Genomic DNA, 25219 nt, shown 5'->3' on the forward strand with positions numbered 1-25219 from the left:
AAACCTTGCTAATGGTGGCTAGGCTACCAAGGAAGGACGTCAAGAGGGGCGAGGGTTAGAAATAGATGGAAAAGAACCCCATCTTCAGTTTCACCTCAAAAGAGATTTTGTTATAATTTAAGAATTGGAAGGGACGCTATTCTTGCCTTTTTTGCCTGTGAAATCCCCCTTATTAAAATCTTTGTTTGCATTCAAACCTGTCGCCCATTGCACTCTAGCCTCTCATGAGCTAGCCTCTCATGACATCACAATAGTCACTAGCCAATCGTAGTATGCAAAACCTACTCTTATCACTCCCCGCAAGTGACAAGTGTATCTTGGCCAGTGGCCAGAGCGAGCACACTGTGTCAGTCGCGAGCTGCATAAGCAAATATATTGTGTTGATTTAATAGCGGTTTTGTCAACCAACAATGGCTGAAGGAGGAGAAGAAATGGATCTGGTCATTTATTATTAAAGTCATTTTCAAGACAGATTTTTCAAGAAAACTTGGACATCCTTAAGAAATGTCGGACTTGCAAAAATACAATACATACAATACTTATTTATTTATATAGCGCTTTAACAACAACTGAAGCTGCGAGTCTCTGTGATTCCTTGGCAATCCGTGTGATTCTGATTCTCTCTGTCCCGCGATAGCTACTTTTATACCCATTTTCATGCGTGGGAAATGCGTCAGGCTGAGACGCACATCAAGGATATCAAAGGGCGTGAAAGACATCAAAGACGCAGTGCGCACCGGTGACGCCACAGATTCAATTGATTCAGACATAACACTACTGAAGGCCGAGGAGTAACATCCACGGCCTACCATTGGTTAAAAGTAACCCTAATTGGGAGAAAAACTTGTAACCAATGTTAGGTTATTCATACCCAGCGCCTTGGGTTGACGATTTGACCCAGCACTTTGGGTCAAAATCATAAAAACTACCCCTACTGATGAGTTAAACAAAGTTATCAGTATACCTGTGGTTCAAAATCAGAGTAATTTCATTATAAATATTTTTTTAAGAAGAGGAAGCAGCTGTCAACACAGCTCACATTGGTTTGGTCGAATCGTTGCCTTTCCTAATGCAACCTAACCATTCTCAACCAAGCTTATGATCACTGTTGCTTGTCCATCGTAATTAAGTCATTATCGGAGTTTTGTCAATTAAATGGAAAGCAGGTAAGGTAGGTTGTGGACAGTATATGGACATGAAAGGTGGAAAGACATGTTGAGATGTAATTGGTGCACTGAACCATGCTGAGCTTGGAATGATTTCAATGTATACATTCTAAATTAGCAATTCTACCTATGAAAATGTTCAGGGATTGTGAAATATTCATCCATTTGGGGGCTGTGAAAGTTTAACGTGACAGATGGCTGAAGCCAAGATATAGCTGAACCAAGGAATAAGCCAATGAATGTTTAAAAGTGTGCGATTCTCAGTGTGACACAGAAGTAACTGTCACACTTGGGTAGTATACATTTTTCGTCGCATATACATGACTAAACTTAATTAGACAGGGTAACAAACTACAATACAATGGAGCAAAGTACAGTATTTACTTTGTAAAGATTATATGAAATTTTCATTGGAACTGTAACACAGATGGTTGGTTGTAATTCACATTGACGACATGCAGTTTTTTTCAAGTCAAGTCAAATTTATTGACAGAATTTTTAATCAGAGAAAAGGTTTTCACATGTCCATATTTGATAAATATTAACGACAGCCCCTGATCTTGGCCATCAAGATGACGGAGAGGAGGGGGTCAGGAGGAAGAAAAAAAAAGGAAAACTTGAGAAGGTGGAGCAGATCGAGGACTTCTTTCAGGAAGAAAGGCATCAATCGATGCAGAGTGGGCATCGTATAACGCAATATGGTGCTATTCAATCTTGGAATAAAGTGGAGAGTCCATTCAAGATGAAAAGTTGTAGAAAAAGGCTTTCAGAGAGGCGGGCCCTCCTCAAAGCCCTGCCCAATCAATCAATGATGTACTCTCCATTGCGGTGCCTCCAAGTAGGTGGTCCACCTCAGATCTTGTCCAGATCAATCAGAGAAAAATCTTTCGAGGGACTTCCAAGTGGTTCATCATCAATGAGCCTCTGCAAACTGGTAAGGAGTGGGCTAAGGAAAATTCAGAAGTCGTAGTCAAACAGGCCAACATGTAATTCAACTAAATGCAAGACTCTGCAAAAAGGTCTTAAGTCAATTCGAATTCATCAGCTTTTAGGATCCACCATTTGACTGCCGTGCTGATGTTTGGTATGAAATCAGATAAGAAAATGTTTATTTCTCTCACAATAGAAAAATTTCTAGCAGGAAAATTATGAGAGGGAGGTGTAAAAGAACAAAACGTATATAAATTATTAAATGTAAATAATCTACAGTATTCAACTGTCAACTTTGCAATACAATAAAACAGTGGTGGGGCATCAGGGCCTGCAATGCCTTCTATGCTGGCCGAAAAATATCTGAAAAAAATAACTGATTAATTAGATTTTGTCCATAAATTTATATTAAATAACTCCAAATTGTCTTTTTGCCTCCTTTCATTTCTCTTCCCCTGTTGTGCTGCTTCCAGATGTGTGTTTTAGTATTTAAGCATTTAACCAATCGCATTTCAGCCACCATTTGTTGCCAGGCTCAGAAATCTACATTATCTACTTTACCATCAGTTCTGCAGGCGCTGTCCCATTAAATGTGGTGTTGATGACTCTGTTGCTTCAAATAATGTCTGTTTGCTTTAACTAATGTCTCTTTGCCTTTAACTAATGCCTTTAACCAATCAGCTTTCGAGTTGTTGACGCACAGAGCCTACCGGGCACAGCTGGCTCACTGTATCTATAGTGAACTGCATAAGCAAATCTATTGTTGTGTTGATTTAATAAATATCTGAAGGAGAAGAAGAAATTGATTTGGTTGTAGATTTATTGTTACAGCCATTTTCAAGATGGTCTTTTCAAGAAACAATGGACATCGTGAAGAAAGTTCGGAAATGCTTCCCGATCCTGTTGGTCAATCTTCTCTGCGGTGTGAAAGAGCGACTTCTGATCCCATATCATGAATCCACACGTTCATGGTAAAAACCCGAACAGTCTAATGACAGTATTTCTATCTTCACAAGTTATTTCCTGGCTAACGGGAACCTGTTGTAAACCACACCACACTTGCTTGCAGCTTGCAGCTTGGATTGATTCAGACGTAGCACTACTGACGGCCACGTTAGGCTGAATGACCTTAAGAATTGATAGGCATCATGTTTCCACACCTGCGCTGAAAATAGAAGACAGCATGCCTCAGGGAAATGTGATGTATGTTAACGGTGGGTAAGGCTTACTCATTACACAGTAGAGAAGGTTAAGTTGGAAACCAGATGTCTAATTATATTTGCAACGTTATGACAGCTGGAGTTTTTTCCCTCAGTGGTGGAGAATATATTTAATTAACAAAAAAAAAAGATACCATGTGGCATGCACCGGATCAGTATTCAAGGTTTCTCTGCACATCAAATTGATTTCGCTTTGTGTACTCAGCAGAAATTTGATTAATCTGTTTGTTAAGTAGGTAGGATGGTCCATTTTGATGAAGCATGGTAGCTGACTTGCCAACTTTTCCCAAATTTGGGCATTTTGGGAGGCCAAATTCTCCGACGGCTTAATTATATATGATTGCAAATCCTTCTGCACAAAAGCAACGCCAAAATCAACTGAGCCACAAACTGCATGATTGTGACGTGAAGTGGAATGCCAACTGCCTTGATGCCAGACTTACTAGATGAAGAGGAGCAAATGGTTGGGATAGCATCATTCACTGCAATAAAAATGACAAGGAAAATAGTTTGCAACTGCAATGCCGTTACCAGAGAAGCTGAGAGTTTGCTGTGTTTGTTCTTCTCACACCACTCACAGGTCAGTTTTGGTATTATGCCATACATCTCGTTTGAGGTTTTATGTGTTGGTCAAGCTCTTCAGGCGATTTGTTTCAAAGTTGACATTTCAAAGTAAAAGCCATAGCGCAGCACATATCTCCTGCGGAAACACAAAGATGTGTGTGTGTCATGGACTCGGAAAAAAAGAGCAGTAAGCCCCCAGTCACTCCGTTTCTTGGAGGAAATTTACTGTTACATATTCAGTGTGAGGAAATTCCACCACGAGGGTCTCTAGAGGGATTGGAGTTGGATTCACCACAGCCTTGAGAGAAGTTGAGAAAAACAAACTTGGAAAGAAAAAAAAACATTTTATATGATTATTTACTTACACGCGCGCTCCCCTTCTGGCGAGCTTAGTCGCAAAATGTGTTCCAGTTTGTTTATTCATTATAATGATCTTATTTGCTCATTTGTACAACTACGGTTAAACCTAATACCCAAATGATGTTTTTAAAATTATTTTTTGAAGGACGTGATGAAGGAAATCGGAATCAAAGGTGCCCTACAGCAGCTTTGTGGATGCTCACCTTGCCAAACGCCAGCATTGCAGGCAGAAAAGCAAGAAGCAAAACCAAAAGCGGGTTCATGTTTAATTAATCTTTGTGCATATGCTCCCCCGCCCAGTTGTTTCACTGTTTGGACGATGGAATTTTGGTTGTGCTTGGTCGGTAGATTAATTTTATCAATTGTGTCCAAAAATGGCCTGGTTTGCATGTAGTAGTGTAAGTGCGTCCTGAGATTGGTTGAAAATAAGCATGAGAACAAATGGTTTTCCCAAAAGAGATTAAAGATCAAATCTGGGAAGCAGTCATGACTCTTTGAACCCCTTAAGATCTTTCATGCTTTCAAATGATCTCTTTAAAAAAAAAAAAAAAAAGATGACATACATACACCCCAATCATGACATTCACCCAAATGGCTAAAAATATACTGCATCTCATTCACACTTGGTTTTGTTTCACACCGATGGTTGCTGTAGTAACCATTTTTCTGCACAACTTTCCTCAACTGTCTCAGGTGACAAATACATTGAGCATGTCTTCTAACAATTTTCTGACTGTCTCATCCGTCAATTCGTTCTAATGTCTGATACATCAAACCGCCTCCCTCAAAAGTTCACAGTCTTTTACCCAAATGCATCCCTATCGGATATGGTCTGCTCACTGCATTCATTTATATTGAGAGCATCATTACCGCTTCCTGCTGTCAGCTCTTACATAATGCTCCTTAAAGTCTCACTTGTGGCCATGTGTGTGCTACTGTGTGCATCGTCTCACTTTTTCACTCCTGCAGTAGGAACAGTTGGCGCTGCCTTACCTTCCACTTCATAATGTGACTGACTGGCCCTGAAAATTTAAAACTGGAATTGCTGGAGCTTATATCTCCTGAGACAAAGATGTCATGCCTTTTATGTTGCCCTTGCAGAGGGTTGGGAAATAAAACCAGTAAGAGATTTATAACAACACAGGATTAAGCCAAAGGATCAAATAGGGGATAGTGTGAAATGTTTACAAATGTGTCTATTTTGCCAAGCTCTTAGGAAGCAACTGATAGTCACTCTGGCAAGATAAAGTGATACAAACGACTTTATATATGCAGACCAGCTCGTCTAAACACAGCAATCTGTTAACAATTTGAACATCTGTGATGTCATTTTCAGTGGCAAAATTGCCTCCCTGTGATATGACTAAACAGGGATTTTGTTGTGTTTACACACATATATACACACACACACACACACACACACATCCACACACACTAACATCAGGTTTTTGTATTTTTTTACTTCAAGATGGCGCCAGTATAGTGGCTGCCTTTACAGCAGCTCTTGTATTTGGTTTTTCTACTTCTTTCTTTCCTTTCCACTTCCTTTCATAAGTTTACTGCTGTGATATGTAATTTTCTCCACTGTAAGACTAATAAAGGCTAATCCAATCCAATAAAAAAAATAAAAATTTTCAAAATGAAAATTGGTTATGATTGGAAACATCCATCCATCCATTTTCCAGACTGCTTACTCTTCATTAGAGTCGCAGGGGTGCTGGAGCCTATCTCACCCGCCTTCGGGCACGAGGCAGGGGACACCCTGAATTAGTTGTCAGCCAATCGCAGGGCAGACAAAGACAAACAACCGTTCGTTCTCACACTCAATCCTCGGGACAATTTGGAGTATTCAATCAGCCTGCCATGCATGTTTTTGGAATGTTGGAGAAAACTGGAGGACCGAGAGAAAACCAATGCGGGCCCGTGAAGAACATGCAAATTCCACGCAGAAAGGCCTGGCCAGGTCTTGAACTCACGACCACTACACTGTGAAGTCGGTGTGCTAACCACTCGACTACCGGGCCGCCAAAAAATATGTAAATATCAGTAAGTAGAAATGGATTTTACAGTGTTAATCATTTGTTTCTTTGAAACAAGTCAACTCATTCACTGCCATCCCTGAATTTATTGTGCAATTGAATATATGACGTGGGGTGCCATTCCCGAATTTATTCGGGTTTTGGTTTTTCTTGCAGGGGGTACCGATAAAACGCTGGTAAGATATATGGCAATGTTTTTCCCCTTCCACGAACGGGCAGCATTTGCCTTTTGTCCATGTTAGCGCTTTGTTATAGCTTCAGCTGTTATTAAAGCGCTATATAAACCAATATGTACAGTATTTATTGCATTGTATTTTGGACAGCTGCCCTCATTTCAAGCTCATATACGTAACTCCAGATCCATATAATTAAGGAAATAACTATTTAATTTTATAATGAATGAAGAGAGTCTATGGTTTCTGATGCTGCATTGGATGTTTATGTAGTCCTAAAACTCTTTTGTGGGTCCTGGAATTCAAGTGAGAGTGAAAAAACTCTGGCACTGGAGTGGACACATTTTTGCACATCGTCTGGCGGTGAATGAGTTAAATTACAGCTTTAGATATATAGCTCTTACGTGTTGGATTTTATGTTTTATTTTGACAAGCCATCCACTTGGGTCCATTGTGTTTGCAGCTTTACTTCGTATTCATGAATGGACTTCACTGCCTTCATGCTGCTCATTACCTCAACTGCTTCTTAATCCGTCATGCAAATTCAAACACTGCCCACGCAAACGCAAGCGTCATCATCTCCATCCCTGTCAGCAACTCTGCTCACGGAAAAATCGTGAGGCTTGAATGGGCTTCGCAGTATGACTGCTTTGACAATCGGTATTTGACTGTGTGCTTTATGTATTGTGCACGACAGGACCGCGTGTCAGTGTCCAGCACAAGCTATAGGCTTAAGATATCTATACACGTGCAGCGGTAGTGCTGCAGTTTTAAGAATGCACTAAGTAAATATAATGATAGCCAAAAAATGTACAGTGGATTGGAATATGTACAATTGATGCAGTTTAAATGGTTATGCATGTGTAAATTAAACATGAACTTTTTTTAAAATGTATTTTTGGCATTTTAAGGATACGGAGAGAGCTGCTGGAGGCCAAGTCATCAAACTGCAAACGCCTGACTCGTTTGATTGCATCATTTAATCTGGTACATTAGATTTATTAAACTTAAAAAGTTAACATGGATAAATGTGTTTTATTAAATTAAAGGATTACATTCATTGTCATGTTTTTTTCTCTTCAACCTTTCAGCCCCCTGTGCTATATTCTTAATTACCTGATGAATATCATACTACATGTAGGTATTTTTTATATTGAACAGAATTTTACCTTTTTAACATATATTGGAGTATTTTACACCATTAGTTGAGACTTCATTGATTGTTCTTTCTTTAAAACAATCTCAAGTCTCACATTCTCCTCTGCTCTTACCAACAACTGATGTTCATTAATCATTACAGTGATGCAGTTGTTAAATTGCAATAGGGATAGTGCGGAGGTTCCAAACTATTACGAAGGATATGCTTGGATTTGAGCTATAATAATCCGTAACTGTCTTTAATTTGGACCCACTAGAATCACACCAACTTTACTTTGCTTATCCAAACACGTACTCATTCTTGAAAAATGTTTAATGTAATTGCAGGCCTAACATGGACTGGAGATGCAAACTGTGTTCTACATCCCTGGATACTCGGGCGAAGATGACTCCGAGTTCTTCAAGACATGCAATGTATGTATTACCTGACTTAACACAAATGTCTATCTATGGCCACAATATATGCTATAACCTTTTACTTTATTATGTATGTGTACGTTTGTGTGTATTTTGCAGTGGGAAGAGGATCCAGACATTGAAAACACTCCTGTCGCACTTCTCTCCGTAACAACTGACAACCTCACTGGTGCCATCTTGTTTAACCCCGACAGCATTTCTGTTGTGATAGAAGATGGCATTATTGTGAGATGTCTCCCCAGGTTGGCTGATGCACACCTCCTCTTGTTTGGTTTAATGTATGCATTGCATTTAGATTATCCAAGAAAATTAATCCTCACATTCACCTTCATTCAGAAAATACTGCTGTGTCTTCATGATAACAGACCACTCAAACCATGCTTGCTAAGTTTGAAAAATGCTTTGTTCCGCAATATTGAAGGCACCAGTGCCTCCAATATTACGGAACAAAGCAACACTCGATAAGTAACTTTAGTTTTACTCTGCTTTGTATACCTGTTTGTGACTGATTTTATATTAATACTTTGATACGTAAACTTGGATTCCACCAGAATGTCTTTTTTCGTTTCAGGAATACTGTGTTTGTTTTTAGTAAGTTTTACCTTGATTTGCACCTTATAACGAGTACATTGAAATGTATTCGGTTGTATTTATTCAAGTATATGCTTTTCAAAGAATTTATTTTTTTAACAGAACAGCAGAGTATAATTTGTTGTTTTTTTCTGTTTTGTTGTGTTTATTTCACATCTTCTGCTCAGGGGTTTATTTGTTGTTTTGGTACGTGGACATGCTGTGCATTTTGGTACTGTTATCATTTGTTTTATCAAAGGTTGTTTTAAACCTTAATAAAAAAATGTGAACTAAAACAGACGTGAGGTGTGTTTTTGTTTTTAGACGTAGAAGGCAAATGTAAGTACAGTATACATGAATATATGTTTTCATGGAACATTATAAATTTGAGTTGGTTAAGCTTAAATATGAAACCTAATTTTAATTTAAAAATTAAGAAAACATTAGAGTAAACTGAAAGTACATCTTTGAAGTTCAGGCAAACTCATAACATTTAAGCTCAATCAAACTCATAACTTTTAAGTTCAGACAAACTCATAAAATTTATTTACACTACTCAAACATTTTGAGTAAACTACTTGAACATTTTGAGTTAACTGTACTCAATCATTTTGAGTTAACTCTACTCAAACATTTTGAGTTAACTACTCAAAAATTTTGACGTAATCAGTTGCCATATAAATTTTGAGTACTTTCAACTTGTTGGGTTTTACAGTGCAGTTGAGGAATGAGAACACACAGTCGATTGGAGTACGTCTATTCCAACTGCTAACAAGGAGAAAGTTAAGTAAAACCGAAACTGCAGTGAAATATATGTGACATAAACCCGTCCCCTCCCGTACACCTGCTGGGTGAGATGCCCGGTCCCAGTGCCCGCCACACAGCCCCCCCCAGAACACCCAGAAGGACAGTCAAGGCGAAAATCTTGCAGGGGGCTTGACCAGCCTGCCACAACAACTATGCAGTCCGTCGTTCGGTGGTAAAGGTGAAATTGCTCGGGCAGGTGATCCGGGTGAGAACCGAGTGGGGGAACGACACTCAACCCTGGCATGACGCGGAGAGGCTGGAGGTTTTGGAGGGCGTCCGCGACGTGGGACCTGGGCCGGCGAAACGTCCTCGCCTGCAATTATGTGAGCCGGCTTGAGTCTGTCTATAGAAACGCCCTCCATTCTCCCACCCATATCGAGCACAAAACTCTTTTCCCCGTGTTCGAGCACTCTAAACGGGCCATCATACGGCGGCCGGAGGGGAGAGCGGTGGGCATCATGACGCACGAAGACGAAACGGGCTGACCTGAGAGCAGACGGAACGAATATTTTGGGGACGCCGTGGTGAAATGGTGCTGGAGCCAGGGGCTCCCCTGGCAAAAGGGGGAAAGAAGGTGCACCCGAAGCTTCAGGCAGGAATTCACCAGGGATGCGGAGTGGCTGACCGAGTACTAACTCTGCCGGAGCGGCGTTAAGGTCTTCTTTAGGAGCTGAACGTAACCCGAGCAGGACCCACGGAAGCCGGTCAACCCAGTTACCGTCCGATAGTGCGGCCCGTAGCGCGGCTTTAAGTGACCGGTGGAAACGTTCACACATCCCGTTAGCCTGTGGGTGGTAGGCCATAGTGCGGTGTACCTGCACACCCAAGGACTGCGCCATGGCCGACCAGAGCTCGGACACAAACTGGGGGCCTCTGTCCGAAGTGATATCGGACGGCGTGCCGAAACGTGCGACCCAGGATGACAGAAATGCGCGGGCAATGTCTGTCGAGGTTGTGGAGGACAGGGGGACAGCTTCCGGCCACCTAGTGGTCCGATCGACCATAGTGAGGAGATGTGTGCAACCCTGCGAAGGAGGGAGGGGCCCGACCAGGTCCACATGGACGTGGTCAAATCTCCTGGCCGGAATCGGAAAAGTTTCTAGGTTCGCCCGGGTGTGCCTGTGGACTTTGGCGCGCTAACATGCCACGCATGCAGCTGCCCACTTCCTGACGTCCTTTCTTAACCCAGGCCAGACAAACTTGGCCCCAAGTAGTTTGACTGACGCCCGGACGCCAGGGTGTGAAAGGGAATGAATTGAATCAAAAATTCGCCGACGCCACTCCTGCGGAACCACGGGACGAGTGCGACCCGTAGACACATCGCAGAGGAGAGCGGGACCCCCTTCACACAGTGCCACCTCCTCCAGTTTCAGGGCCGTGCCTGCTGCCTTGAGTTCGTGGATGTCCGGATCCTCAGATTGGCTTAAATATGAAACCTAATTTTAATTTAAAAATTAAGAAAACATTAGAGTAAACTGAAAGTACATCTTTGAAGTTCAGGCAAACTCATAACATTTAAGCTCAATCAAACTCATAACTTTTAAGTTCAGACAAACTCATAAAATTTATTTACACTACTCAAACATTTTGAGTAAACTACTTGAACATTTTGAGTTAACTGTACTCAATCATTTTGAGTTAACTCTACTCAAACATTTTGAGTTAACTACTCAAAAATTTTGACGTAATCAGTTGCCATATAAATTTTGAGTACTTTCAACTTGTTGGGTTTTACAGTGCAGTTGAGGAATGAGAACACACAGTCGATTGGAGTACGTCTATTCCAACTGCTAACAAGGAGAAAGTTAAGTAAAACCGAAACTGCAGTGAAATATATGTGACATAAACCCGCCCCCTCCCGTACACCTGCTGGGTGAGATGCCCGGTCCCAGTGCCCGCCACACAGCCCCCCCCCAGAACACCCAGAAGGACAGTCAAGGCGAAAATCTTGCAGGGGGCTTGACCAGCCTGCCACAACAACTATGCAGTCCGTCGTTCGGTGGTAAAGGTGAAATTGCTTGGGCAGGTGATCCGGGTGAGAACCGAGTGGGGGAACGACACTCAACCCTGGCATGACGCGGAGAGGCTGGAGGTTTTGGAGGGCGTCCGCGACGTGGGACCTGGGCCGGCGAAACGTCCTCGCCTGCAATTATGTGAGCCGGCTTGAGTCTGTCTATAGAAACGCCCTCCCTTCTCCCACCCATATCGAGCACAAAACTCTTTTCCCCGTGTTCGAGCACTCTAAACGGGCCATCATACGGCGGCCGGAGGGGAGAGCGGTGGGCATCATGACGCACGAAGACGAAACGGGCTGACCTGAGAGCAGACGGAACGAATATTTTGGGGACGCCGTGGTGAAATGGTGCTGGAGCCAGGGGCTCCCCTGGCAAAAGGGGGAAAGAAGGTGCACCCGAAGCTTCAGGCAGGAATTCACCAGGGATGCGGAGTGGCTGACCGAGTACTAACTCTGCCGGAGCGGCGTTAAGGTCTTCTTTAGGAGCTGAACGTAACCCGAGCAGGACCCACGGAAGCCGGTCAACCCAGTTACCGTCCGATAGTGCGGCCCGTAGCGCGGCTTTAAGTGACCGGTGGAAACGTTCACACATCCCGTTAGCCTGTGGGTGGTAGGCCATAGTGCGGTGTACCTGCACACCCAAGGACTGCGCCATGGCCGACCAGAGCTCGGACACAAACTGGGGGCCTCTGTCCGAAGTGATATCGGACGGCGTGCCGAAACGTGCGACCCAGGATGACAGAAATGCGCGGGCAATGTCTGTCGAGGTTGTGGAGGACAGGGGGACAGCTTCCGGCCACCTAGTGGTCCGATCGACCATAGTGAGGAGATGTGTGCAACCCTGCGAAGGAGGGAGGGGCCCGACCAGGTCCACATGGACGTGGTCAAATCTCCTGGCCGGAATCGGAAAAGTTTCTAGGTTCGCCCGGGTGTGCCTGTGGACTTTGGCGCGCTAACATGCCACGCATGCAGCTGCCCACTTCCTGACGTCCTTTCTTAACCCAGGCCAGACAAACTTGGCCCCAAGTAGTTTGACTGACGCCCGGACGCCAGGGTGTGAAAGGGAATGAATTGAATCAAAAATTCGCCGACGCCACTCCTGCGGAACCACGGGACGAGTGCGACCCGTAGACACATCGCAGAGGAGAGCGGGACCCCCTTCACACAGTGCCACCTCCTCCAGTTTCAGGGCCGTGCCTGCTGCCTTGAGTTCGTGGATGTCCGGATCCTCAGATTGGGCCGTGGCCATCTCTGAGAAATCCACCCCGAGCTGGACTGGACAAACGATCGTGCGTGACAGGCAATCGGCCACAGGGTTACATTTGCCGGCCACATGCCGAATGTCTGTTGTGAATTCGGAAATAGCCGCTAGATGCCGTTGCTGTCGGGCCGACCACGGTTCGGTCGCCTTGGACATGGCGAATGTAAGGGGTTTATGATCTACGTAGGCGGTGAACCGGCGCCCCTCGAGGAGGAAACGAAAATGGCGCGTTGCAAGATAGAGTGCTAACAACTCTCTGTCGAAAACACTATACTTGCGTTCGTTATCTTGCAGCTTCCGACTGAAAAATGCAAGGGGCTGCCATTCGTTCTCCACAAGCTGCTCAACCACCGCCCCTACGGCAACATCAGACGCGTCGGTAGTCAAGGCCACCTGTGCGGTTGAGATCGGGTGGACCAGAAGAGTTGCACCCGCAAGAGCCTCCTTGGCTCGTTCAAAGGACTGCACTCGTTGCGGGGCCCACTCGACTGGGTCATTAGCCTTCTTTTTTCTCAAGGCGCCGTAGAGGGGTTGTAGGAGGTCAGCTGCGTGAGGAAGAAACCGGTTGTAAAAATTTATCATGCCCAAAAACTCCTGCAAAGCTTTAACTGTGGCTGGGCGGGGGAAATTCACCACAGCATGCACTTTGGCGGGTAAGGGGATGGCACCCTGTGGAGAAATGCGGTGCCCCAAGAAATCGATCTTGGGCAAACCAAATTGGCACTTCACAGGGTTAACGATAAGGCCATGCACATCAAGGCGCTTGAAAACCATCCTTAAGTGCGACAGGTGTTCCTCTGTTGAAGGGCTGGCCACAAGAATGTCGTTGAGGTAGACGAACACAAAATCTAGGCCTCGCAAGACTGAGTCCATCAGTCTCTGAAAGGTCTGTGCCGCCCCCTTCAGGCCAAAAGGCATACGGAGGAATTCAAAGAGGCCAAAAGGGGTTATTACTGCAGTTTTTGGCACATCTTCTGCCCGTACCGGAACCTGGTGATAACCGCGAACGAGATCAACTTTGGAAAAGATCACGGCTCCGGCCAAACGTGCGGAAAAGTCCTGGATGTGCGGAATTGGGTAACGGTCGTGTGTGGTTACATTATTAAGCCGACGAAAATCACCGCACGGCCGCCAAGAACCGTCACTTTTGGGCACAATGTGCAATGGTGAGGCCCACGGGCTGTTGGAACGCCTCACGATGCCCAAGCGCTCCATCGTCGCGAACTCCCCTTTCGCCATTGCCAATTTTTGTCGCGTCGAGGCGACGAGCGCGGACAAAAACTGGCGGGCCAACCGTGGGAATGAAATGTTGTACCCCGTGTTTTGTATCGGCATTGGAAAAGGCGGGTGTGGTTAACGACGGATAATCGGTCAGCAGGCGTTCATAAACGTTACCTGACGTTAAATAATTTGCGTGCGTCAACGCTCCCCTCCAGCCTCACATGGGAAAGTGGCGAAAGAGATGGCGTCGATCAAACGACGGTTAGCAATGTCCACAAGCAGTCCATGAGCGCATAAAAAATCCGCGCCGATTATCGGAACTGTAATCGAGGCCACAATAAAGTCCCACTCGAATTTTCGTTCGTGGAAACACACAGTTACCGACCTGGTGCCAAAGCTGGCGATGGGCGAGCCGTTAGCTGCGCGCAGGGGAGGCCCACATCCACCTGCCGTCTTGTCCGAGGCCGTGGGCGTCAGCAGGCTTACTTGTGCCCCGCTGTCCACCAGAAAACGTCTACCTGATGAGGAGTCTGTGATAAAAAGCAGCTCGCTTTCGTTGCCGGCACCCACGGCCGCTATTGGGTGCCGGCGCTGGCGTTTCCCGGAGCCTCGTAGGTGCAGGGTGGTGTGCAGCGTCGGGCCTTGGCGCCAAACCGCTGGTGGAAAAAACAGAGGGCTTTCTCGTGTCGCTTCCGCGTGACCACTCCGGCTACTAGGGTCGGGTCGATGTTCGCTGCCGCTCCGCCGAGGGGTTCGGCCGTCACGCTTTGCACGGCGAACCTCCGTGTCGCCAGCAACACCCGGTCCGCTTCTTCAGCCAAACCTTGGTAGTCGCCGGTGGCTAGGCACGTCGAGTTGGCTAGCACGGCGCGCACAGAGGCCGGTAGCTGGCGAAGGAACACGTGGGGGAACAGGAATCCGCCGTCATCCGAACCCAGTAGCGACAACATTTTGTCCATCAGGTCCACTGCTGTTCCGTCGCCGAGTCCGGGAAGAGAAAGAAGCCTGCCTGCTCTCTCAGAGGCCGACAACGTGAACCGTCGGAGCAGCACGTGTTTGAGCGCTGCGTATTTTTCGCTCGGTGGAGGTGAACGCAAGAGAGGCAGCACACGACGAGTCGTCTGTTCGTTGAGAGACGCCACGACCAGATAATATTTCGGCTCATCTGTCGTGACGCCTCGTAGGTGGAAAAGCGCTTCCACATGTTGGAACCACGAAGCCGGGTCGCTACTCCAAAACTCGGGCAGCTTCGCGGCGTAAGCGGCAGCTGCGAGCTGAGGCGCCGGTCGTGGCGGCATGGCCGTGGAAGATATCTCTTCGTCTGCTGTCATGAACATTTCGAACGTCGGGGTCACCAGTGTAGCAGTTGAGGAATGAGAACACACGGTCGATTGGAGTACGTCTTTATTCCAACTGCTAACAAGGAGAAAGTTAAGTAAAACCGAAACTGCAGTGAAATATATGTGACATAAACCCGCCCCCTCCCGTACACCTGCTGGGTGAGATGCCCGCCACAATGTCACTCTTCAAGTTTTTTTTGTTAATAATATAACCTGTCTTAGTGGACTATTCGCATCGCCATTGTTCTAGCCAGCAAAGTTCACTTAGTATTTCACAGGCAGCTCCTCTACCTGGAGGCGTCACTTTTTGTCTGACACGGCGCATAACAATGTTCATCTGCTCATTATCTCTACCCTTAGCTCGGTGTTTGTGTCATTGTCCTCAGGCAAAGCGCTCATCAAAAAGAGTTGAATGTGAACCATCTATTCATTCTGAAGAATTTCCTACCGCACGCGTGGGTGTCTTCTTCACGTTGTCTTCTTCAAGCCAGCAACCTTGATGCTGTGTCCACGTTTCAAGATGTAGTGAGCATTTTATTATTGAAGTGCATATTTACAAATTTTTGCATAGATGTGTTTTTCCTCCAGCCTTTGTCCAATAGGAACATCATGTTACTTCCTCTAATGAGCACAAAGTTCTAAAAAAACATAACCCAGGCTAAGAACAAGACATTTTGTCAAGATATAGAATAACGTTTATCAGTTTTGTTTTTTTTTTTTTTGTCATAAAATCCCGCAAAGAAAATATATATTTTTGGTATTTTTGACATTATTTAAAGTGAGAGCACTGTAGAAACTGGAGAACATCTCCTGTTGAATTTGATAATTACTTGTCAAATAATTGATTCATTTTTGCATCACTTGTAATGCAGTAACACTGTGATAATTTAATACGTATTCTGTGCGGGCAGCGCTTCTTTAAATTGTTGGTTTTCACGGTCCAATTTTCTTTGAGCAAGAAATTTGAAACACACTCTTTTCTTATAATCTAAGGATCCTCCGGCTGGCAAAATGTCAAAAACATGCCAACTGCTCCTAAACACGAAAGTGAAAGCTAAAACTTGTACTTGCAACGGTGAACTGTGACTGACCTATTAGCAGGCCATCTGGTTATTGCTGGCATGGAGACAAGTCCTGGTAGACACTGCTGACCAATGACCCAAAAGATAAATCACATAAAGTTGAATTTATCATCTTCTTCATGTAATTTGTGGAGGAAACACACTTTTAGGCAAATTTATTCTGGATTTGAAAATATGACATAGAGCGCATTTCCCGAATTTGTTAGATTTATGTTTTTCTTGCTGGGGTGCCGATAAAGCGCAAATCTGTCAATGTTCTGCAAGGGGAACAACTTTTTTTCCATATTAGCGCTTTGGTCCAGCTTCAGCTATTGTTAAAGCGCTATATAAATATATATGTATGGATTGCATTGTATTTTTGACAGTTGACCTCATTTCAAGCCCATATAACTTCAGACGCATATAACCTAAGAATTAACTCTTTTTTTCTGATGAAAGATGAGAGTTTAAGGTCTCTAATGCAACATTGAATGTTTCTGTTTTGCTAAAACTCAATATTCTGTGGGTCCTGAAAAACAAAAACCCTGGCACTGGAGTGGACACATTTTTGCACATCGTTTGGCAGTGAATGAGTTAATGGATTCGAAAAGAGTTACTTCCCCTACACAAATAAGCAACGATTACAATGTTGGAGAGACCTGCATTTGTAAACAGAACAATTTTCATCCAAATCTTTTTGATTGACTGCCAATTGAGGTTTTAGAAACAGTGTTATACAAAAAGAACCTTTTTAAAGTGCTGCACTCGTTCCTCTGTGCTTCCCACTTCTCGGCTTCTGAAAGACAATTTTCCAGTCTTTATCTCCCCTTTTTCAAATAGGGCCATTTTCATCGAACGCCGGCAGCCTTTAAGTGAGGCAACACAATGGAAGTGTCACGGCAAGTCAACACATCTGACTCTGCACCAGATGTTCTCTCGGGTTTCCCGAGATGAAGCTGTAACAAGAAAAGTTCTTAGCACTTTGTGAATTCTCTTTGCAGCCAACGGTTCCACTCAAAGACCTGTTCCACTTCAAGTGATTTGCTAAATCAGACACATTCACGAACCAGCCGTCCGTGTTCTATGCTGCTTGTCCCCATTATGGTGGTGGATTTAATTCACTCATTCATTTGACTACAAAGGCGACATTTTCACATTAGCATTTTACTCTTTGAGATTGGTGAGGAGGTGACTGATGTTTTACAAATAGTGTGTCTAATTTCCCTTGTTCAACATCTTTTCTATGTTGTTCTTTTGTTTGACTCCCAACCCCCTGTTTGAAGCACTCTTTAACAATAAGACTCAGATGTCAAAGAAAAAGCCAAAACAAGATGGAAGTCATTCATCTAGCGTGGTTGTTTTAACATTGTTTTCAACACTTTTATGAAAGCAACGGCATGATTAAAACAAGTTACAAGCATTGATTGTGGTCCAGTAACATCAATGAAGTAACTTGTAATTGAGTTACTTTTAAAAACAACAACTTTTCAAGCAAGTAAAGTAACTAAATGTTCCTTTTTTTTACACTCGCTCTAGTAACACCAGTCACAAGTAGTTAAAAACAAGCTCTGAAGTCATGGGCTAGATGGAACCTGCCAATTTTAAGTACTGTATTTTCCAGTGTATAAGGCGCACCGGAGTATAATGTGCACCCCTAGTGAATGGTGCATTTTCAAACATTTTCCATAAATAAGGCACACCACATTATAAGGCGCTACAGTAAAGGCTGGGGTTATGCACTACTATTTCTACAGAGGGGAAATCGAGTCATGGCTGCTGACAGTATTTGTGAGACCTGTTGTGGCTCAGTATTACTGAGATACACAGATAAGGCGCACCTACATATAATGTGCAGGGTCATCTTTGGAAGAAAATCGAGGCTTTTGGTTGCCCCTCATACACCGGAAAATACAGTACATCAAGGATGATGGCACCTCGTATATTATTATGTGTATCGAGATGTCAAGATTGCAACGTACAGACAGGAATCAGCCTGTCTATTCCAATTGAAGCATATAAACGGTTTGTAAATGGAATTTACCACCCCCGTCAATCCTAATGAAATTCCAGTCAGATTCAGCCTGTTCATTCTAACTGAGGTGTTCAGATGGCGCGTTTCCATTCAGGTTGGGCTTTTGACGAATGCTGATGCACAGGCTGAAAGCAAGTGTGTGCATATGTAACCTCTTGAATACGGCCTGGATGCCATGATGGCGATTCATCAGGTGCACCTCAGTTGAACCTTCAGCGCAAGACTAAAACTGCTCTCGAGAGTTCAACGCGAAGAATTTCATTTCAGTGATGATAATGCTGATGCCACTGGTAATTACAGAACTGCTCATCCCGTTTCTTGAAGAAGGGCAGTAGAATGGCTCAAACTGTGTGTCAACTCAAATCAAAACTCTACATTTCATTGATTGAATTCCTGTGGTAGTTTTCACGTTCAAGCATAAACATTCTCTTTAGAAGAGCCACTTTAAAATTTTGTTTGTGCATTCATAGCTTTTAATGGAATGTATTCACTTATAGTCTTTGATGATATAAAACAAGCCCAGCTTGTGTTACTTCGGAGTAATCTACGCAGGCATGCGTTGGTAGTGGTGGTTGCAAAAGGTCAACAGTTCACGTTTCTGCACGTGTGTCCGCAAGTGAGTTTTGGCTTGAAAATGATCACAACGAAAAATATACCTTTCCTTGTTTTACTGAATTTGTTCTCGTTTAGTCAGGAAACCGCTATCATGAACCAGATGCTAAATCCGTTGACACGATTCCTGTAACATGTGACATTTGATTTGAATCCCACTCAGGTGTTGGCTTTATTTCTGTGCGCTGTGAGGGTCTTTGGGGAATTCACAAAGCTCACCTGATGCCTATGCCAGAGAGCAAGCTCATTCTCAATGCTGCAAGGATGCAGCGTAAGAATAACAGTCACCTGAGAATAGATTTGTGAAGGCACCAAGCCTTCAGTCACATAACGGTTGAGGAGATGTGTGGAATGTTCGGAAGCTTCCATCCATGCATCCAATGTGCAACTTTGCTTATCCTCAAGAGGATCGTGGGGAATAGATGAAGCCTATCCCAGCTGACATCAGGCGTTAGGTGGACTACTGCACCCTGAATCGGTTGCCAGTCAGTCACTGGGCACATATAGCAACAAACAACCATTCAGACCCACAGCCAGACTCACTCAGTGATAATTGATCCCAGCCTGCCCGCACATAACTCAGGCGAGTGTACAACTAGACCATCAGCGACGGTTAAGAAGCTTATTGTCCAAATTTATTTTTAGAAAACTTAATCCCTGCAAAGTCATCAGAACCGTATTCAGAGCAATATTACAGTAGATCAAATTCTTGCAGCGTTCCTTAACTAGCACTGACTGGTCGCTTTATTAGGTACCATGTCCGTCAGTGTTGATTGGCAATGTCATAAAAGTAGTCATTTGCAATCATCGTTAATAATGTGGCCTTTGAGTGCACACGATGTGATTTTGTTTTTTTGACTTCAAGATGGCGCCGTGATGGTGGCTGCCTTTCCAGCAGCTTCTGTATTTTGTTCTTCTACTTCTTTCTTTCCTTTCCTGTTCCTTTCATTACTTTGCTGCCATGAAATGTAAATTTCTCCACTGCGAGACGAATAAAGGTACATCAAATCCCATTTATAGTGGATACGAAAATGTATTCTTAGTATGTTTATATATTGGCAGCCCGGTAGTCTCGTGGTTAGCACGCCAGCTTCACAGTGCCGAGGGTAGGAGTTCTAGACCCGATCTGGCCTCCCAGTGTGGAGTTTGCATGTTCTCCCTAGGCCCGCGTGGATTTTCCCCGGGTCATCCAGTTTCCTCCCACATTCCAAAACATGCATGGCAAGCTGCTTGAACACTCAAAATTGTCCCAAGGTGTACAGTAAGTGTGAGAGTGACTGGTTGCTTGTCACTCTTTGCCCTTCTATTGACTGGCAACCAATTCAGGATGTCCCCCACCGAGTGCCCGAAGACGGCTGGGATAGGCTCCAGTCAGGGTCTGGAAAATGGGTGGATGTTTATATATTGACTTTTTATAATATTTCTTTGTTAAAATAATTTCCCTCAACAAATGAAAACAACATTTGATTTGTACTGCCTCAACGTCACGAAATAGTTTTACAAAATATTTATTTGTTAAAATCATTTCCCTCAACAAATGAAAAAAATATATATATTTGTACTGCTTCACCGTCACTTTGTTCTTTGTGTCTTTTGGGCAAATGTACTTCCTTGAACTCATTCACGAGCTGAAAAAGGTGGGTCTGGTGTGAGCACACAATTGATTAAAAAAGTACATCTAAATACTATGTTTATCAAGCTGTATAAATAACACCTTGAGATTGTCACTAAATTCCAATCATATACAGTATCTCAAATGGTCTTCACTGTCGGCTGTGAATTCAACCCATGCCCAGAACTATGCCTAGAGTGCACTGTGCAGTCACTGTAAGCAAAGGAGATTTGTTCGCAAAAGCGAGTAAACAGCGCTTTGCCTTATGAGTTAATAATTCAAAAGTGTTAACTGAATGAAAAAGACACATCCACTAAAGTGGTGTTCATGATGTAGGAGGCATGTGACAAGAGCCACCAATGCTTCAGTGCACTACACGGAGCTTTGACCAGCTTCTGCCTCTCCTTCCTTCCATCAGACCTTGAGAAGGTCACCCATCCATGCAACTCATCTCTTGAACACCACAACTTGCTTTTAGTTGTAAAGTGTATTTCCTATGCGTGATCGGAACATGACCAGTTATATAAACCCCATTCTGCTCACTGTACTAAAAATGTGTGTCTGAAATATTCATAATATCACATATGCACGGATCTACAACTTTTCTTCATAAAAGATGCGGCGCTTTTGTACATATGTGCATTACAGAGATTATGATTGCATTTCACAGTGGGGTCGGTTTACCGTTATTATCATTGTAACAACCTACAGTAAATGACTTTCTGGAGAATTGGCGGATTTCAAGGCTCTTTCGCGGTATCTGCACGACAGATCAGGATAGCACGAAACATTGGGAGACTTGCAACACTATTGTAACATGATATGATAAATAATTCAGCAGTGATGGCAATCTCTTTTACTATTTGCTCTAAAATATTCTGGACCCATTTGTAATGTATTCCTCTCATACTATATGGGTTTGAAGTGCTATCCCATCACTTTCATACATATATAAAAGAGAACTATCAGTTCTTGCATAAAATGGAAAATTAATGTACAGTGAATGATAATGGGTTCTCTAATAACAGTTTAAAAGTTCTATCTGAACATGTGTATCCTATAGAATATGCAGTTAGTTGCTGGGTTTCATCAATTTTGTGTAAATAAAATGTATATGTGTATATGTATATGTGTAAGTAAAATGTAAATAAAGTGTAAATAAAATTATTATTGTGTCGGGGGGGGGAAAGGCAAATTGAACACACTAAATATATGGCGTAATGTGGTCAAGAGATGTGCCACATCTTTTAATACAGTCAAATTCAATTTCTGTCACGAATGGTGATGTTCTAAGAGGACATCGAGAGGCAAGTATTCACATACAATGAAGTAAGTATTAATGCCATTTGGAGACATTTGTTTTATTATTTTTTATGTTCTGTGTGTAGCAAAATCATTATTTTTAAATATATTGTTACCGTAATGCAGTACACTACATTTGTTCCATTAAAATGTATTTAAAGGAATTAAACTAATTTATCAATAAGATATACAACAAATCTTATTTAGAGTTATTGCATGTATGTGTGAACTGTTTATTATGATGGCAAGTTATTTTCTATTCACTTAAGACGTTGCAGGATTCCGTTCCGTGTTTTTAACTACGTATTTAATATTCTGAAATGGGAAAAGGGCACAAAAACACGAAAAGGTTTTCACGTTTTGTAACAATACAGTATACTATAATGGTTAATCAAAACATTTGAAGCTGCTTGGCTCTGTGACCTATTGTCTCACAGTGACCTCTGGTGGTTGAACCCATCATTCCTCCTCGTGTGGCATTTGCATGATGTACCTGCGATTTCTCCGAGTACTCTGGCTTCTTCCCATATTCCAATGACGTGTTTAAATTAAAACTCATATTAGTTGTTGTTGTGGTTATTGTTTGTCTGTAGATGCCCTGCGATTGGCTGGCGACCACACCAGAGGGTCCCTACCAATCTCTGTGTTTTATAACACTTAATTATCTTCTCACATACAGGCATAACCAACATGAAGCTCAGTTGAAGTTTGACCCAGCATTTATTTGTTTTAAATGATGCTGATTTATTTTTAAAGGACAACCGACGTCTCCGGACAAGTTGAGCTTTCTGCGTCTTTTTAGTGCTAGATCCCCCCCCCCCCCCTGCCTCAAAATGGCACAGAATAAATTCTTTAATCGATTGCAAACATGTATGCTTTCCTCTTCAGAACTATTTGAATCATATTCATAAATGCATCTTTTCAGAATCTGAAGCGATTGTTTTGATTATCAAGCAAGGCAAGACGTCTTGGCATGACACCACGAACAAGGGGGCGGGACCTTCTGAAACTGGCCACTTCCGGTTTCAAATTGAAGTACTTTTTAGACACTTTAACCAACGGTGTGACCGATACAGATATCGCGAATGGTGGTACTGTATAGAAACCCTTAAGGCTTAAGCAAATATCAATTCAGCTTAAACTGCTTTTGTATCGATAGAAGCAGAGCAAAATGGCTGGTGGGAGATGAAAAGGGCACCGTAGTAACCGGATTATCGTAATAACCCGGTATCGTGAACTAACTATAACTGAACTAATTATAAATAAAAGACTAGAAATTTTCCAGGAAATGAAAATAGTATCATAATATGCAATACTATTGTAGCCGTCCATGACTGAATGTGGATACGTGTTTATTCCAACGGCTAACAAGTGGATCTGACTCAAACAGAAAATGCAGTGAAATATATGTAACGTAAACCCGACCCCTCCTGTGAACCTGCTGGGTGAGATGCCTGGTCCTAGTTCCCGCCATACAGCCCCCCCCGAACACGCAGAAGGAAAGTCAAGGTGAAAACTTTGCTGGGGGTTTGACCAGCCTGCCACAATGACTACGTAGTTCTTTGTTCGGTGGTGCAGGTGACATTATTCGGGCAGGTGAGACGTGAGTGGGGGGATGACACTCAACCCTGGCATGCCGCGGTGAGGCTGGAGGTTTCAGAGGGCGTCTGCGACGTGGAACCTGGGCCGGCGAAATGTCCTCGTCCGCAACTAAATGAGCCGGTTTGAGCCTGTCTACTGAAATGCCCTCCCTTCACCCACCCATATCGAGCAAAAAACTCTTTTCACCGTGGTCGAGCGCTCTAAAAGGGCCATCGTACGGCAGCTGGAGGGGAGAGCGGTGGGCATCGTGACGCACGAAGACAAACCGGGCTGAGCTAAAAGCAGACGGAACAAATACTTTGGGGACACAGTGGTGAAATAGTGCTGGGGTCAGGGGCTCTCCTGGAAAAAAGGGGAAAGAAGGTGCACCCAAAGCTTCAGGCAGAAATTCACCAGGGACGCGGAGCGGCTGGCCGAGCACTAACTCTGCCAGAGCGGCGTTTAAGTCTTCTTTTGGGGCCGAACGTAACTCGAGCAGGACCGACGGAAGCCGGTCGACCCAGTTACCGTCCGATAGCGCGGCCCGTAGCGCGGCTTTAAGTGACCGGTGGAAACGTTAGCACATCCCGTTAGCCTGCGGGTGGTAGGCCATAGTGCGGTGTACCTGCAGACCCAAGGACTGCGCCATGGCCAACCAGAGCTCGGACACAAACTGGGGGCCCCTGTCCGAAGTGATATCGGATGGCGTGCCGAAACCTGCGACCCAGGACAACAGAAATGCCTGTGCTATATCTGCCGAGGTTGTGGAGGACAGGGGGACTGCTTCCGGCCACCTAGTGGTCCGATCGACCATAGTGAGGAGATGCGTGCACCCCTGCGAAGGAGGGAGGGGCCCGACCAGATCCACATGGACGTGGTCAAATCTCCTGGCCGGAATTGGAAAAGTTTCCAGGTTTGCCCGGATGTGCCTGTGTGCGTGGCACGCTGACATGCCACGCATGCATCTGCCCACTTCCTGACGTCCTTTCATAACCCAGGCCAGACAAACTTGGCCCCAAGTCGTTTGACTGATGCCCGGACGCCAGGGTGTTAGAGTGAATGAATAGAATAAAAAATTCGCAGACGCCACTCCTGTGGGACCATGGGACGAGTGTGACCCGTAGATACATCGCAGAGGAGAGCGGGACCCCCTTCACACAGTGCCACCTCCCCAAGTTTTCAGGGCTGTGCCTGCTGCCTTGAGTTCGGGATGTCCGGATCCTCAGATTGGGTGGTGGCCATCTCTGAAAAATCCACCCTGAGCTTGACTGGACACACGATTGCATGTGACAAGCAATCGGCCACAGGGTTACACTTGCCGGCCACATGCCGAATGTCTGTTGTAAATTCTGAAATGGCTGCTAACTGCTGTTGCTGTCGGGCCGACCACGGTTCAGACACCTTCGACATGGCGAATGTGAGTGGTTTGTGACCCAAATATGCGGTGAACCGCGCGCCTCGAGGAGGAAACGTAAATGGCGCGTTGATAGAGTGCTCACAACTCTCTGTCGAAAACACTATACTTGCGTTCGTTATCTTGCAGCTTCCGACTGAAAAAGGGGCTGCCATTCGTTCTCCACAAGCTGCTCGACCACCGCCCCTACGGCAACATCAGACGCATCGGTAGTCAAAGCTACTTGTGCGGTTGAGATCCAATGGACCAGAAGAGTTGCACTCGCGAGAGCGTACTTCGCTTGTTGAAAGGATCGTTCTCGTTGCGGAGGCCACTCAACGAGGTCATTAGCCTTCTTTTATCTCAAGGCGCCGTAGAGGGGTTTT

At 44.2% G+C, this 25219-nt stretch overlaps 1 long non-coding RNA gene across 2 annotated transcripts; it reads left to right on the forward strand.

Moving 5' to 3' along the window:
* Positions 1-7417: 7417 nt before the first annotated feature.
* LOC148900609 (uncharacterized) lies at positions 7418-8768 on the forward strand. 2 transcript variants are annotated; one of them, XR_016114357.1, is made up of 3 exons: positions 7418-7439; positions 7544-8024; positions 8127-8768. It is a non-coding gene; the product is annotated as an uncharacterized LOC148900609 (long non-coding RNA). The 2 variants fall into 2 exon arrangements; XR_016114356.1 differs by lacking the exon at positions 7418-7439 and having other exon boundaries at positions 7452-8024.
* The last annotated feature ends 16451 nt before the right edge of the window (positions 8769-25219 follow it).

Source organism: Hippocampus bargibanti, linkage group LG03 (genome assembly GCF_051943395.1).
Source record: "Hippocampus bargibanti isolate YZ-2025 linkage group LG03, ASM5194339v1, whole genome shotgun sequence".
NCBI lineage: Eukaryota > Metazoa > Chordata > Actinopteri > Syngnathiformes > Syngnathidae > Hippocampus > Hippocampus bargibanti.